Source organism: Plecotus auritus (genome assembly GCF_963455305.1).
Source record: "Plecotus auritus genome assembly, chromosome: 2".
In the NCBI taxonomy this organism is placed as follows: Eukaryota; Metazoa; Chordata; class Mammalia; order Chiroptera; family Vespertilionidae; genus Plecotus; species Plecotus auritus.
In genome coordinates this window covers 100,422,006-100,435,156 of record NC_137771.1, presented here as the reverse complement: position 1 = coordinate 100,435,156, position 13,151 = coordinate 100,422,006, and the positions used below count along the sequence as shown (strand labels likewise).

At 41.5% G+C, this 13,151-nt stretch overlaps 1 protein-coding gene across 4 annotated transcripts in view; it reads right to left on the bottom strand.

Annotated features, from left to right (window-relative positions):
* The window catches only part of EXOC2 (exocyst complex component 2), a gene marked incomplete at its 3' end in the record, with an annotated part of 271,555 nt that extends 258,822 nt beyond the window's left edge, over positions 1–12,733 (bottom strand). The window contains exons 1-2 of one of the 4 annotated variants that reach the window (XM_080658431.1): positions 12,593–12,733; positions 12,281–12,506 (exon numbers count right to left, since the gene is read on the bottom strand). Of the gene's footprint in view, positions 1–11,952; positions 12,507–12,592 lie in introns of those variants that run through there. The other 3 variants (XM_080658434.1, XM_080658432.1, XM_080658433.1) reach the window with 3 other exon arrangements.
* Positions 12,734–13,151: the final 418 nt, after the last annotated feature.

The following is a 13,151-nucleotide window of genomic DNA, read 5'->3' as shown; positions in this document are numbered from 1 at the left end:
CTAATGATATGCTAAGGCCGCTCAATTGCTCGCTATGATGTGCACTGACCACCAGGGGGCACAGCTCCAACCAGTAGGTTAGCTTGCTGCTAGGGTCCAGCCGATTGGAACCGAGCAAGACAGGCCAGACACACTCGGGAGCCCTCCCCAGCTGGCCAACCTCCCGCGTCCCTCCCCAGCCCCAAATGTGCACCGATGGGGTCCCTCGGCCTGGCCTGGGCCTTCTCGCAATCCGGAACCCCTCGGGGGATGTCAGAGAGCCAGTTTCGGCTCAATCCCGCAGACGAGGCTGAAGGACCCCACTGGTGCACGAATTCGTGCACCAGGCTTCTAATAGATACATAAATCCTTTGAACAGAATAGAGAGCCTAGAAATAAATCCATTCTTATATGGTCAATTAATCTATGACAAATGAGTCAAAATGTATAATGGGGTAAAGGCAATCTCGTCAATAAATGGTGTTGGAAAAATGGACAGATACATGAAAAAAAGAAATTAAACTACTTTCTTATACCATATACAAAAATAAACTGAAAATAGATTCAAGACCTAAAATCATAAAACTCTTACAACGAAACATAGGTAATAAACTCTTTGACATCCGCCTTAGCAATATTTTTCAGGATATGTCCCCTAGGGCAAAGATAACAAAAGCACATATAAATAACTAGAACTACATGAAACTAAAGAATTTTTGCACTGCAAAGAAAACCATCAACAAAACAAAACCCAACCTACTGAATAGTGAACATATTTGCCTCTGATATATCTGATAAGGGATTAATATCCAAAATATATTAAAGAACTCATACAGCTCAGCATCAAAAGAATAATCTGATTTTAAAATGGACAGAGGACATAGACATTTCTCTAAAGAGGACACATTATTTTTCCAGCATACCCATGAAAAGATGCTCAACATCACTAGTCATCAAGGAAATGCAAATTAAAAACCACAATGTGAAACCACCTCACACCTGTCAGAATGGCTATCATCAATAAATCAACAAACATGGAGGAATTTGTTTCAATCAAGATTTATCCCTTTAGAGTTTCAGATCAAATTTCAAACAAATTAGCAATGGCACTGGTGAAACTCAAGACAGTTGGTATAGGATCCTACATGACTCACCACTAAAGCAAAGAGCTGGGTGACTAACAGATAATACATGCGTGCAGCATTTCTAGCAAATATAAGTCTAGAGCATTTCACAGCTCCTATTAAATATCTGTGAGTTTCCAAAATATTCCTTCAATTCTATTTATAACTAGCTGTACCCTGCCACGCGTTGCTGTGGCTCAGTCTGGTTAAATGGAAAAGAAAGAAAAGAGAAAGCACACGTTTCTAATATGTTTAATTTCACAATGCTTGTGGGTATACAATATTTTTTGTTTTTCCATTGTCTGTGCAGATATAGAGATTGTCTTGTTTGCCGACTCTAGAACACGCAACATATAATTGCCCATGTGAGAAGCAATCCGTGTCTAGATCTAAACCGCACAATTCTAAAGATTGGCCCTAAGCTTTGTTGATGGTGATTGCAAACGCCAATCGAATTGGGAATTGCAATCTCTTAAATTGAAATGGCATATCCGTTGGAATCATAGGAATGCGAGGAATGAGGACATCTTCACCTTTGAAAGGTCCTGTCAAGATTGTTGCTTCTACAACGTTGCTCATTAATTTTTTTACTGCAAGCCGCGTGCCGTTGCAAAGCTTTGGCTGGTTGATATTTCGCACCATGATAATTGGCACGCAGATTTTCAATTGCAGTATGTGCGGTGGTATCCCTGGCAGATCGAGTGAATTCAAAAATTCTGTTGGATAATTAACCGCTTCATCTGCTTCCACAAGTGTCAACAGACTTGTATGCGACTGCCTCGCTTTGAATGTTAGACTGAATAATATTGTTAGGTTCGCAGACGTCTTTGTTCTTGGCCACAAGAATAACTCGTTCACTCAAGCCAATCGTGATTCTTATAATTGGTTTGAAAATTGGGAAATACTTTTTCAACCAATTCTTCTTTTGACATCACTAAATTGCAGAAGTTATGAGGCAATGAAATTCGTCCTGAGGTCAGATCAACCGGCACCTTTCCGTTCCCAATTTCCAGCAATTGACGTGTATTTCCTGATGTTAGATAGGAAATGCTTTGATTCGGCGGTATTTCCGGCAAGCAAAGTTTTTAATGGCTCTGGCGATTCTCCAAGTTGAGGCAGTTGAATTCTTCCGGCGGCGCAACACATTCCTTTCGTTTCTCCATTAAATTTCAGAGCCTTGCAATAAGGGCACACTTCAGTCATAGTGCCGATGAGAACATGCCGGCTCAAATTCAGTCATAGTGCCGATGAGAACATGCCGGCTCAAACTATAATCATCAGCTGGGTTGTACCGGAATGCAAGACGATTGTAATCGCGTGATTGCTGAGCACGGAGTCGTGTTTGACGCTGATCTGCTGTTTCTCGTTGACGTCTTTCAGCCACTCTCAGCCTGTCGCGTTCATTCTGTTGAGAATGAAGCAGATCTGAAGCTGCAGAACGCGATCGCCGTGCTCGCAACCATGCATCCGCAAGTCTGGCTGCACGTCGCTCTGCTGCTTCCTCGGCACGTATTTGAGCCATTCTTTGTCTGTTTCGCTCGTTCGCTGATGCCCGTTCTTCCTCAGTTTGATTTGCAATTAGTCGTCGCACTGCTTCCACTCCGCGAGTACGACGACCTAGGTTTGATCTTCTGCAAGGCATTATTTGGATGAACTAAAGCAGATCGAACTATACTCACGAAATGAACGCTATGGTAAACGACACAGCTCAATTCCAACGCAATGTCACACAAAATAATGAAATATAAATGAAAATAAATCGAAATCTATGAAAATTCAATTTAACAATGCAATCGGAAACACTGAAATGGAATCGTAAAATATTTAGTATAGCGTGTGTTGCTTTTACGTCCAACAGATGGCGCTGTTTTTCAAAAAAAGCATGTTTTTACCTGTCACAGGTGTGACATCTATATAATAGTAGGTATAAGGTACATAAAAACACGCGCGAATGCAACGTTGTGTCAAAATTTTAAAGCAATCGGTGAAGAACTTTCGGAGATTTAAGATTTTGATCAAACGAACATTTACATTTTTATTTATATAGTAGATGATTATTTCATGATAACTGTAATTTATGTCCCCCAAAATATATGCATACTTTAACAGCTAATAGCTCAATTTTTAAAATGAAATGTACTTTAATAAACACTACCTTTGTAATTATTTAATTTGTTTGTATACATTTTCGGGGAATATATATATATATATATATATATGTGCATGCCTGACCGGCATGGCTCAGTGGTTGAGTATCAACCTATGAAACCAGGAGATCACAGTTCAATTCCCAGTCAGGGCACATGCCCAGGTTGTGGGCTCAATTTCCAGTGTGGGGCATGCCCCACACTGGAAATTGAGCCCACAACCTGGGCATGTGATCTCCTGGTTCATAGGTTGATGCTCATGTGATCTCCTGGTTCATAGGTGTGATCTCCTGGTTCATAGGTTGATGCTCAACCACTGAGCCATGCTGGCCAGGGCATGCGCGCATATATATATATATATATATATATATATATATATATATATATATAATTAAATCTAAATGAAAATAAATTTCGATTTATTTTCATTTAGATTTAATTATTTTGTGTGACATTGCGTTGGAACTGAGCTGTGTCGTTTACCATAGCGTTCATTTCGTGATGACAGATTCTCTGTCATCACTGATTTTCTATCTCTCTCCTCCCCCACCCTTCCTCTTTGATAACAATTTAAAAAAATAAAAAATAAAAAAAATATATGTACACACACACATTATTTTCACTTGCTAGGTAAAAGGCATAGGGTAATGTAAAAGATATAAACTAATTACTACTATGCACATATTTTTCCATAACTGACACAAAAATTACATATTGTATGATGTATGAATCTATTTATATGAAACTTAAAGACAGGTAAACCCATAGGGACAGAGAGTAGATTAGTGATGGCTAAAGAGGGGTAATGGGAAAGGATTGATAGTAGGTTCAGAGTTTCCTTGTAGAGTGATAAAAGTGCTCTAGAATTAACAAAATGGTGACACCTGCACAACTTTGTGAACATACCAAATGTGCTTCAGAATTAGAGCATTAGATTATCATTATCACCACAAACCTAGAACCAAAAAAAAAAAATGATGCAAGAATACAGGATGACAGCATTTTTTAAAAAAGCATTTAAACCCTGGCTGGCCGATTCAAGCATTGGTTTGAGTATCATCCAAAGGTTTCAGGTTTGATGAACCAATGAATGCATAAATAAGAGGAACAACAAATCGATGTCTCTCTCTCTTCCCCTTCCTCTTTCTCTAAAATCAATAAATAAAATTTTAAAAAATAATAAAAAATAAAAAAGCATTTGACACTACTAAATTCCTGAAGTCTTCTGATTCAAGATCAAATGAGACTTAAAGAAACCATGGCCAGGATTGAAAAGGTGAGGGAGTAGAGGAAGGCTTTACACACCCAATGATGTAAACTGACTTCATTTATAGTCGTGTGCAACATATGACATTCCAGTCAATAGCAAACGCATATAAGGTGACAGTGGTACCATAAAATTATAATGAAGCTGAAAATTTCCTAGTACCTAGTGATGTTATTAACCTTTGTAATGTCTTAGCGCAATGCATTATTGATATTGTGTGTGGTGATGCTGGTGTAAATAAACTGACTGAGCTGCCAGTAGTATAAAAGTATAGCACATATAATTATGTACAGTACATAGTACTTGATAATAATGACTGTTGCTGGTTTATGTATTTATTATACTATAATCTTTTAATTATTCTAGAAGGTATTCTTTCTACTTATTAAAAAAGTTTGCTGAAAAACAGTATGCTGCATTACTCCTGCCGTAGTTTTTTACATCCATGTCTCTTGATATTATAATTTTTCCTGTGCTTTGATTTAATCGTGTTGTTTTATAAATTTAGTGTAGCCTAAATGTACAGTGTTTATAAAGCCTACAGTCCTGTACAATGTCTGTCCTAGGCCTTCACATTCACTCATCACTCACTCACTGACTCACAAGCAACTGCCAGTCCTACAAGCTCTATTCATGCTAAGTGCCTTAACAGGTATACCATAATTTATCTTTTATAATTATATTTTTACTGTACCTTTTCTATGTTTAGATATGTTTAGAAACACAAATACCACTGTGTTACAATTGCCTACAGTATTCAATATAGTAACATGATGTACAGGTTTGTAGCCTAGGAGCAATAGACTACCATATAGAGTAGATGTGTAGGAGGCTGTAACATCTATGTTTGTGTAACTGCACTCTGTGATGTTCGCACAAATATGAAATTGTCTAATGACTCATTTCTCAGATTTTATGCCCATCGTTAAGTACACAGGACTGTACTGAAACTCGGGGTTAAAAGTAGCAGGAAAAGCAGTAGAACAACAATAAGCTGCACATAATAACTCCTTTGGAAAATGCCAATGGACTAGATTTTATAGTCCTGGACAACACATCATAATAGAAACTCTATTCCAACAAGACTGCTAAGAAGACTGGAAAATGAACAAACAATGCAAAATCCCAACCATTAATGAATCTATACATGCTTACTTAAAATATAAACTACTTGACCATCTCAACAAGAATGTTCACCAATGAGAGGAACAAAATCAAGAAGCTATTGCTAAGCCATTTGTAATGAAAAGAATTGGGGAAAACACATTGTTCTAAATGTATATTATTGCATAAAAACAAAGTTTCATTTGTCTCAACTTGTTAAATCTTTATGATGAAATAAGCCATTTATTACTGCTGACAAATATAATAACTACAGTAAACAGGCATGCCAAAATCAATGTAGATGCTCAAAAAAGGTCAAGGAATCAACTGTCAGCTTAAATTGGTTAATCTTATTAAAATTGTTAAACATGACAATATGTCATGTAACTCCAGATTTTTTTTATAAGCAGAGTTGGATTAATGTGACCCAAATTTTGTATAATAGCTTTCCCAATTTCTAAAAATACATCAATTTTGTCACTTTATCTTAAATTTCCTGTTTTACTTCTCTAGCTCTACCTCAAATGAAACTTCTTCAAGGCCATGTATACGACATAGTGAAAGCAAAATAATCACAGCACTCAGGAGTGTCATTAACATTTCTGAGCTGAGAGGGATTTAAACAGGCAGATGCTATGTAAAATGACTGTTGGGAGAGACCGGTTGCAGTGCTGAGATTGCACCACAGCTGTAAGGGATTGAAGCTACTAGCTATGGAATCAAGCTTTGGAGAAACTCTGGACATCCGAAATAAATTAAACAGTCTTGCTCTCTCTCTCATCCACCCTGTTAGCAGCCTCTGGGCTGAGTGGAGACCACACACTGGGACCACACAGCGCCAGCTGAACTCCTCGCAGGCAACATCTACAAGCTGTCACTCGGCAGCACAGAGAAAGGAGAAGGAAAAGGGAGGGCTGGGGGTTAGGGGATTAGAGAATGAGAAAAGGGAAGGGAGAGAGGGGGAGGGAGGAAGAGAGAGAGCAGAGTCTGCTCTACTTACAGCTGGACAGAACGTATGGTATGGAGAAAGGAAAAAACCTCCCAGAGAAAACAAGCTGGTCATGGCCTTGTGTAGCCTTGACCTGTACTCCCCCATACCAATTTAGTAGTTGATGAAGGATTAACAAAGCATCCATTTAACATCAATTAACCTCCTATCCATCACAGGTCAGAAGAGAAAATTACCATTATAAAAGCATTTTATTAAAATAAAGACTAAAAATTATTACAATTTATAATAATTACTTTAATAAATGCATTTTCTTTTAGGTTTATATTATATTAGTTTTAACTCACCTGCCTCTTTTCCTTTAATGAAGCACACAGGGTATATTTAAAGTATTTATTCAAAAGAGGTCAGAAAATTTTAATTTTATAACTTTCCCATATTTCATTGTGTCACAATCTTTAATTTTCCAAAGTACTATTTTTACATAACTTCAGACTAAAAATAACTAGTAGCAGTAATATTATGGGGGTTAGGGGAGAACAAAAAATGTAACCACAAAAATAGGTCTAGAAATTGTTTTACTATTAAATTAAGAATTTTTTTTAAATAGGAGACAAGAAATCTGAACAAAACGGTGTGCAAGTGTCTTACCCTGGCAGGTCCCCAGAGGTTCAACTCAGGTAAAGCTAGGAGTTGGAAATATAGAAGCTCTGACTCACTGAAGATCAAGGAAAGCCTCCTAATGTTAAAGCACCATTTTCTTAGATGAAGCCATAAAAATTTCCCCTCAAAAAACATCAAAAAAATAAAAATTCCCAAACCCTATCTTTCTCCATGCTACTCAAACATGCATCAGGAGGGAGCAAATCAGAAAGGTGAATCTCAGGACCCCAGTCCAGTGGTCGGCAAACTGCGGCTCGCGAGCCACATGCGGCTCACGAGCTGCGGTTTGCCGCTCTGTTGACTAATGAGTTTGCCGACCACTGGGATAGGGGCTTAATCACAAGGACCAACAACAGCCTGTAATTATTGGAATCCAGAGTCTAGGACCAGTCCAATCCTACTAAGTCAGAATCTACATTTTAGCCATTTGTGTACAGATTACTGTTTGATAAGCACTAGGTAGACTTATCCAGTCCAGAGCCATCTTGGATCTAAAGGACTCCAAAAAATCTGTTTACAGAGCTGCCTACTGAGTTTTGACCATAAACTTACTAGTATACTCAACTAGTATCTCAGGCTACCCAGCAACATAATCAAACTATTGATTTCACCACATCTTCCTTGAGTCATGTTCAGGCTAGCCAAGGATAGACTTGCCCCTTGAGGCTGGGCTGAACTGGCCCCAAAACAGATCTTCCAGAGAAATTGGGGAAAGGGTTTTAAAGAATGGCAATTTACTTCCTTCAGTTTTCTACAAACTCAGACTCTATTATTCCTCAGCAGCTCTACCACAGGTCAGACAAGTCTTAGCAACAGGGTCATGAACTCTTTGGTCCAGTTTTCTATAATAATCATCTCTCTCCTGCTCCATCTCAAAATTATGGTTAACAAAATTATAACCATGAACCAATCTGAAAGAATCCATGTGCCCTCTTGCAACCCAGGACTCCTAGGGCAGTGGTCGGCAAACTCATTAGTCAACAGAGTGGCAAACCACGGCTCGCGAGCCGCAATTTGCCGACCACTGCCCTAAGGAGATGTTGGAGAGCTGGTTTCGGCCCGATCCCCACAGGCTGGGCCAAAGAACCCCACTGGTGCACGAATCCATGCACCAGGCTGGTTTCAGCCTGATCCCCGCAGGCCAGGCCAAGGGACACCACCAGTGCACAAATCTGTGCACCAGGCCTCTAGTATGTATATAAGATCTTTGGTTAATCTTTTCCCGCCCTCCCGCCCTCCTCCCTCCCCCCTCCCTCTGAGATTCATCAGTCTGTTCCATGTTTCCGTGCCTGTGGTTTCCACTCCAGTGTTGAGCGCCTGCCCCCTGGTGGTCAGTGCACGTCATAGCTACCGGTCGAACAGTCGAAGGGTCAAACGGTTGCTTAGGCTTTTATATATATAGATGGTATAGACCAGGGGTGGGCAAACTTTTTGACTCGAGGGCCACAATGGGTTCTTAAACTGGACTGGAGGGCCGGAACAAAAGCATGGATGGAGTGTTTGTGTGAACTAATATAAATTCAAAGTAAAGGAGCGGAGGGGAGAGCAAGAGAACCGGATAGAATAGCCGGATCCAGCCCGCGGGCCGTAGTTTGCCCACGGCTGGTATAGACTGACAGATGTCAGAGGGGAGATTTGGGGGAGTCGGGGGGTGCTGATGGGATGAAAGAAGGGGAAGAAATAGCCAAAGAACATATATGCATACTTCATGGACACAGACAACAATGTGGTGACAGCCAGGAGAGAAGGGTGGCATCTGGGGAAGAGGGGAGGTAAGGCGGGGAGGGAATGAGGGACATCTGTAATAATGTCAACAATAAAAAGAAAATCATAGCCCAGCCAGTGTGGCTCAGTGGCTGAGCATCGACCTATGAACTAGGAGGTCACAGTTCAATTCCCTGCCCCAGTTGCAGGCACGGTCCCCACTGGGGGGACCACAGGAGGCAGCTGATCAATGATTCTCTCTCATCACTGATATTTCTATCTCTTTCTCCCTCTCCATTCCTCTCTCTAAAATCAATATAAAAACATATTAAAAAAGAAAATCATAAACCATCCAAAACCACAGAACTATATAAGTGAAAAAGGCCTAAAAAATTCATTTTGATGAAGCTAAAGGCTAAACCTGCCAAAAGCAGCACAACTAGCAAATAGCAAAGGGAGTACTCATTCAGTGTTGCACAATGATTACTAATGCTAACTTTGTGCCAGGTAACAAAGTTATGCTCTGTGCCAGGTACTTTGTTCCAGGTAACAAAGGCATGCTTGGGTCCACGTTGTGCAGTTTATGTTCTAATTAACTAAAATCCAGGATTTCTAAATCCTGGTGTCCACTCTTCTTTCCATTATTGCAGCAAGATTTTCTGTAAGTGGGAAATAGTAAGTAAAAGGAATTGCTAAAACCAAAATCATAAGTAAAGCAAACTGTAAGGTTCCCCCCCCCCATATTAAGTTAACAAGTGTACATAAAGTTTTTGAGCAAACCTAATATAATTTTAAAGGGGTGGGAGGGTGGGGGGGAGCCTAATCAGTCAGTTTCAAATTATTGTGCCTGACCTTCAAGTCACTCCATAATTCAAAATGCATCACTTACCTACCAGTCAGTGGGCCTTTAGTCCTGGTGTGCTGCCCAGATGTTCACCTGCCTTCCCTCTGAAGGCCACATCCTTCCCATCAAGATCTGACCTCCATGAAGCCTTCCCAATTACTCTACCTCAGGGGTGGGCAAACTTTTTGACTCGAGGGCCACAATGTGTTCTTAAACTGGACCGGAGGGCCGGAACAAAAGCATGGATGGAGTGTTTGTGTGAACTAATATAAATTCAAAGTAAAGGAGCGGAGGGGAGAGCAAGAGAACCCTCCGCTCTTTCGGCTCCACGGGCCGGATAGAACAGCGGAACGGGCCAGATCCGGCCCACGGGCCGTAGTTTGCCCACGGCTGCTCTACCTCAACAGATTGTTCCCTTCTCTGAATTCCTGCTGTACTTACATGCAATACTATGGTTTAGTTTTTAGCTATTCTTTGAAATGGCAAAAATGCCCCTTCTGAATCTAAGCTAACATTATTTTATTCCTAATATGTGTCAGGCATATGCTAAAATTGGTAGATAGAAAAATGACTGAGGCTAATCCCTGTCCAGCAAGAGCTTAGTCTTTTGACAGATATGTAAATATCAGCAATAACTATAGCCCCTAAGACAACACAGGGATAAGAAAAGTGCTAAGTGATTATAGGATTCACTGAGTTGGAAAACTTCAAAGCAGAAAGAACTCTAAAAAATAATCTAGTTTTATGAATTCTCTAATTATAGGAAAATGGAGACTAAAGCCCAAAGAGGCTAAGAAACAGCCCAGCTACAAAGCAGATCGGTGGTTGCTTTCACTACTAAGCCAAAATTCCTTTGACTGTAATTTTCAAACTGAGGTCCAAGTCCACACCTTCAAGATTCGTTAATTTCTCTACAATTACTTTGTGTTTATATCAATAATAATTATTTTAACATAAACATATAATTGTGTGATTACAATTGAACACTACTACACCACTGGATTTCACCAGCCACTCCAGGGGGCACATGGCCACGTCCTCTGAAGTCTTAAGAACAATCTACACTCTAGCATTTTCCTTAGCACTGTGATTAATGCTATTTCACATTCTAGTCCATTTCAAAATCCTCTCTACTTAATACTGGCCAAAAATTACCCATTCAGTGAATATTTAAGCTCCTACTATGCAGTCAGTGCTGTACTAGGAATCCTGGCTAGATGAAGAGAAAGCTAGAGAATGGGTGAAAAAGTAACTGAGAGACTATTTAAATAACATTTCCTCTACCGCTTGATCCTGCCTCTGCCTGACCCTCGAAATTCTCCAAAGTCCTTTACTAGAAGACTGCCTTTGCAAAGTTTTTCGAGTACCAATTTCTTTTCCCATAAGATTTATATGACATGCTCTCAAATATTTGTGGAATGTAAATTTAACTTAGCAGGTTAACAGTTGTCTTTTCAAAAGAGAATAGTTCAAAATGATATTCAGTACAGGAAATTAAATGCTTGACAAGGAAAAAATCATTTTGTGAAACTTCCTAACACTGTACCTAGTTACACTGGGGAATCCTCTGCTTTTCTGCTTAAAATTAGTTTCTTCTTAAATCTAAGAGAACATTTAAATAGTAAGCACACATCAACCTCTTTCTATTATCCCCCTTGATTCAATACCTTTGAGTACACAAGTGACCCTGGGGAAGTTTCTGGGTTTCATTTCCTTTGTTATTAGTCTGGTACACCGAGCCTGCCCAGAATATACTAACACAAACGAAACAGTGTTACTCATTAGGAAATAGGTCCATCCATATTAGCCTGAACTGGTAGCAGCTTTTCAATACAGTGCACCCAATGATTTCATTAACCTGTGGCTGATTTTTAGAGTATTTCTTAAGTTTTCCCAGACTCGAAAAACAATGAAACAAATTTTCTCATACTTATTGGTATGATTAGCCTTCAATGATTAAAACTAGCTTATTTCCTTTCAAGAAGTGTTTGTTGGAATTGAGGAAGCGTCCGTGTACTAAGTCTCCAGAGGGCGGGCCAGGCGCCGCCAGGTCTGTGGGCGAGTTATTGAGCGGGGAGCCGGCTCCGGAGCCCGGCGGCAGGTCCCGAGGGCAGCTCACAGGGATAGGGCCTGACACCACCGTTCTGGGCTGGTTCTGCAACAGCACCTACCTCCAGTGGAATCGGAGCCGCCAGCTGGCAATGCTACGACTGTGACAGACGCCTGGGAAATGCCCAGTGTAGCCCTAAGCTGAGGCACATGGGCACAAGCCGCGCCTACCGCTCGCCCAGCACCGACACATCCTCAGACCTAACTCGGTGGCCCTGGCGCAGGGGGCAGGACAGTGTCCCCAGGCCCGGCCCCGCTGGGCGCAGGCGGCTGCCAGACTCCCCGCCCGGTAGGACAGAGGATGACGACCGGCGCGGGCCGACAGCTGCTCCCACCTGCCTCTCCGGAAACTGGCTCGCCGCCGCCAGGGCATCCAGGCTCGACACGTACCTGAGCCTCCCTGCCGCCCCTCCAGCAGCTCAGACAGGGTCCCAGCCGCTTCCGCTTCCGGAAAAAGCTGTCGGACGGCGACCCCCAACTGCCAGTCTCCACTTCCGCCCTCCCGGAGCGCCGAGGGAGTCGATGCGCCGGGCAGCCGAGCACCGAGTCTGCGATGGGCTCAGGCGGGACAAGGAGCGCGGGGGCGGGGCGAGGACGACACAAATGCCGCAGGACCCTGGAAGTTGTGGAGAAGAAAGTTAGTCTGCAGACTGCAAGTCCTGAGCTTTGATGATTTAAATTCAGCTAACTCGGTGAACACACCCGTGGCACAGGCGCTACGTGTACAAAGGTGATGACATCAGGCAGTCACCTCCGTTCAGGGTCTCGCTGGGGTGAGGATAACCCATGACATAGCAAGAGGACAAGGAATGTCACTTAGAAAGCTACCTCCGCAATTTAGGCAGGAAATGACGTGAGGATGGCGGAAGGTGGTGCCCAGAAAATGACAAAATACTCTTCTGGTTGCTTCTATTTTATTAGCCAAAGAAGCAGCAGGATCATCCGTGAAAATGGAGAATGAGCAAGGAAGGTTTGAGGCGAAAGAATGAAATCTTTGTCTTGGATATTGTGAAACAAATTACTAAGAAAATGTGCTAAGATTTCTTGGGATGTGTCGTCCTAAGTATTAGGGTCACCGAAGGAGGAACGGAGGAACTCACGAGGCCAAAAGGGTAAAGAATTATAAATTTATTATTACATCTGCTAGCAGAAGGGCTGAAACCAAAATGGTATGGGGGGGAGGGGTGGAGCAGAGGGAGTGGGGTATTTATGTCTCTTAAAAAGGTCAGTCAGAATAACCTGTGGGACCAGGTATAGGTGG